This window comes from Temnothorax curvispinosus, unplaced genomic scaffold (assembly GCF_003070985.1).
Source record: "Temnothorax curvispinosus isolate PA1 unplaced genomic scaffold, ASM307098v1 QBEX01000472.1, whole genome shotgun sequence".
NCBI classification, from domain to species: Eukaryota; Metazoa; Arthropoda; class Insecta; order Hymenoptera; family Formicidae; genus Temnothorax; species Temnothorax curvispinosus.
This window is the reverse complement of record NW_020210252.1, coordinates 1-3,800: the sequence shown is the minus strand read 5'-3', so window position 1 is coordinate 3,800 and position 3,800 is coordinate 1. Positions and strand designations below refer to the sequence as shown.

Sequence of the window (3,800 nt, the reverse complement as noted above, 5' to 3'; positions counted from 1 at the left end):
TAAATTAATAAAAGTTTTTATACGGAATCGTTTGTATTTTGTATGAAGAGTTACGAAGTGTGATTAAAAAGGTTTGTGAGTCACCCAGATAATTTTAATTAAATATTTATAAACTCGGTAATTAGCCGAAATATAGATTTTTAGTTATTCATGTTAAAAGAAGAAGGCGCTAGTGTTCCCGAAGGTCCGTCTGCAATCAGAATTAATATGAACGTTTTAAAAATTATTTTATACTGAAATAAATAAATATACAGGCTAATAAGCCTGTAGCTATAAGCGATAGTTGCTAATTAAGTTTGTAAAGATTGTACCAGCTGTGCAGGGTGAAGAGCAGGTTATCTCAAACGCCCTGCCACAACCCAATTAAAAGAGACTCAAATGTCATTACCGCTGAGAAGTATTTTTTGCCATTTAAGTTAGCATGTCAGAGCAACCGGATTGTCCATTGCGTTCCACCTTGAATTTTTTTTACAGTTGTTTATTAGGATTGCCCTACTTTTAAATTGAGCGCTTTTAAATGTATTATTATTAAACTACCGATATCGATATATTATTAGTAATTTAATATTAAAACTTGACAGAGTGACGTAAACTAATTCGCTCATAGTATTATAACAAAGTATTATGCGTTCAAATTCTCGAAAGCTAATAGCTTCTTTACTATGCTCTCTCTTTATGTTGATCGATTCAGATAAAAATCTCCGAAGTCTTTCTTTCTCTCGCGATATTCCTAGAGTAAAACTGTACAAAAGCTCTACGAAATTGGCGATATTTTTCACGGATCTGGTTCGAGTCTCGGCTCTTGAGGAAGGTGCGCATGTAGAAAGAGTACGCCAACACAGTTTATCCTGCTAAATGGTTATCAATTCTCTATAAGTTCTGTATTGTACATAAATTATAGAATATCTAAACGTTTCTTTTTTTTTCGATGTCCTGTGACATTGTACAATAGAGTTACAAATAAAGATAAAGCCACACTTTACGTATAATCTAATTCAGTCTTTGCTAATGTTACATAATAACGTGCGAAAGAACTAACAGTTAGACTATTTAAGAGGCTAGTTAAGAATTTTAATTGATACTGGAAGCATAAAACTGTTCAGCTAGCTTTACACAAGATATTGGTCTTCTTCTTTATGAAATCGTCAAATTATGATTATGATACATTTCTACATTATCACCAGCATCGAATCTAATCTTATTTATCGTGATACTCTTGAGAAACTGTTAATCCATTGTCTTAACTCGATCGCGGCGCAGAACTGCGTCCACCAATATTGTTCTTCTCCCTCCAATAGATTCCCGTAAAAGCTGTCTACATCAAGCTGTCTACAAAAGCTGTCTCAAAAATATCTATATTTTGTATATTGTATATAACTGTAGAATTAGCTGTGTTAACTTCAACTTCATTACATGTATTTCCCAAAGAATCTTCAAAAGTAACTGGGGAAATTGGTCTCCCTGGAGTAGGATTTGTTGATATATTATCATCAGATTTAACAAATGCATAGTCAGGAATTGCATCAGGGTTAAAAAGATAAATTCCAATGGAAAATTCTAAATCTCGAAATACCGTTTGCTGGTGTTGCTGATTTGTTCCAAGTCTCATTTAATATATAGTCCTCCAAATTGCATTCGTGTAAGTTTTCGGCCAGAATGATTTTTCAGCCATTTAGAAGCAGCATCAGAAAAATTCTTTTTTACGGATTTAAAAACAGCACGATCTAGAGGCTGTAGATAATGTGTAGTATGACTGGGAAGACAAATTAACAAAATGCCTTCGGATTGCGCGAACTCAAGCATTTCGATAGAATTGCAATGAGAAGAATGGCCATCTAGAATCAAAGCTACAGGTCCTACTAGCTTTCGGGGAAGAAAGTGATTTTTAAGCAGTCAAAAAATAATATCGTGTTTATATACATAAGCTGATTTTTCAGACATGTAAACAACAGATCCTGGAGGTATGCCATCTTCGAATTTTTTTTTCTTTCTTTCTTTCATTATACAAGCCGGAGAAAGAAATATCATCCTCTGCATTACAGCAAGTTACTACTGTTATTGTTTCTCCAGAACTTACAGAGAAAACAGATTTTGAACATCAGCGATAACATGGCAGGACAATTATTTAACTGTAAGTCAGTTTCATCCATATTATAAATAGAACCTGGATTATTAAATAGCCCATTTTGTTCAAAATTTTCACCCAGAAGTTTAAAATACTCACTTACTCTTTGTCTATTCATACAAAGACTTCTGGCAAGAGATAAACTTTCTTATTTGCGTACTGAAACATCAGGATGTCTAGACAAAAATGAAGAAAGCCACTCATATCCAGCTTTTTGAGTTATATTATTGAATCTATGTTTGATTTCAAGTTGATTAGCAAAGTTATAAGCCAGTGTACGGTGTACGAAGATCATCTCGAGTAAGTAGAAAACCATGCTTTTGCATCATTTTAATATGGTGCACCAATCTTTCTTCATTCTTCATTCCAAGCGAGCAGGTTGGCCCCATTCCACCCTTTGTTGCGTTAGCAGATTTAAATCTTCTTTCAAGAGTCTTTCTGGGAATACCATTTTCAATGCTTGCTTGACGTATAGAAGTGCTATTTTTAATGGCTTCTAGAGCTGCAGTTAACTGCTCCTGCGACAATTTACCTCGCGTATGTTCTCGATTCCCATTTTTATTTGGCATCTATAAAAACACAAAACACTGTCACTACCACGGTCTTATGTAAGACCGTGGTCACTACTTATAAATACCATTCATAAATATTATTATTGTCTTTTTGAAAATTTTGAAGTAATTTTTATCACCTTGCACGTATATATTGACTATACTTTGTCAGTACACAAGACAGTAGGTTTTATAACCTCACTTCCTAACCTCATTTTCAACAGTAGAGTTTACCGTTTTTCCATATAAGTAAAAGTTAATTGACTACCTTATCACTTGTTATGCGATAAGTATTGTTAAATTCTTTCTATAGAAACTCAAGAAGTAACGCGATATCGAGCAATTAAATAATGAGATTCTCGCTTGATAGCTAAATACTTACAAAGTAAATATCATAATATTTCTCGAAACTAGAACAAAATCAAAATGAAAAATCTTACTTTTATTGCACATCATCCACAATCCTCTTCTATAATAACAAAAAACTAGTGTCACGAGCTGTGTGATAAGCAATCGACGTGGGCCATCTTACCCAAACTGTGAGGAAAAGATGACCATAGTATTTATAAATAAATAATGAAAATAGAAATACAAATTATAGGTCAAATTACAATTTATACATACCTTAATTATGTGTGTAAACGTTGATTACGGCAGCTTAAAGCCGAAATCACACGAAGTACGATTTCTTGTATGATAGACATGCCGCTATGCATGCTTTGATACATGCATAGACATGTTCATGCATTGAACCAGGCACGCAGGCATGCATCATTGCATGCATCAATTAAGACATTGAGGCCGGTATTTAGTTGGTTCTTATTTTAAGTAATGTCTTAAGATGCTAATACGGCTCTGTGATTGGTTAATGGCATCTTAAGATCGTACTTAAGACGGACTTAAATATAAGATTCGACTTATGAATACGGCCTGAAAATAGTCACGATCGAGCAGACGATCGACAGCATTTTCAGGAAAGAAATTTCAATTGTGTTAATTTCGTAGTACACGTCGATCGAAAATGTCGTGGAGTAAAGAGCAGATAACAGTATTAATAGAAGCGTATAAAAAAGAACCTACACTGTATACTGTTGAACAACCAAATTACCATAATAAACATTTAC

The 3,800-nt window shown here is 33.8% G+C and overlaps 1 long non-coding RNA gene across 2 annotated transcripts; it reads right to left on the bottom strand.

Annotated features, from left to right (window-relative positions):
• Positions 1-94: 94 nt before the first annotated feature.
• On the bottom strand, positions 95-3,544 carry LOC112454476. 2 transcript variants are annotated; one of them, XR_003040730.1, is made up of 4 exons: positions 3,301-3,540; positions 3,117-3,213; positions 312-2,694; positions 95-190 (listed from the first exon to the last, which is right to left on the bottom strand). It is a non-coding gene; the product is annotated as an uncharacterized LOC112454476 (long non-coding RNA). The 2 variants fall into 2 exon arrangements; XR_003040729.1 differs by lacking the exon at positions 95-190 and having other exon boundaries at positions 843-2,694; positions 3,301-3,544.
• Positions 3,545-3,800: the final 256 nt, after the last annotated feature.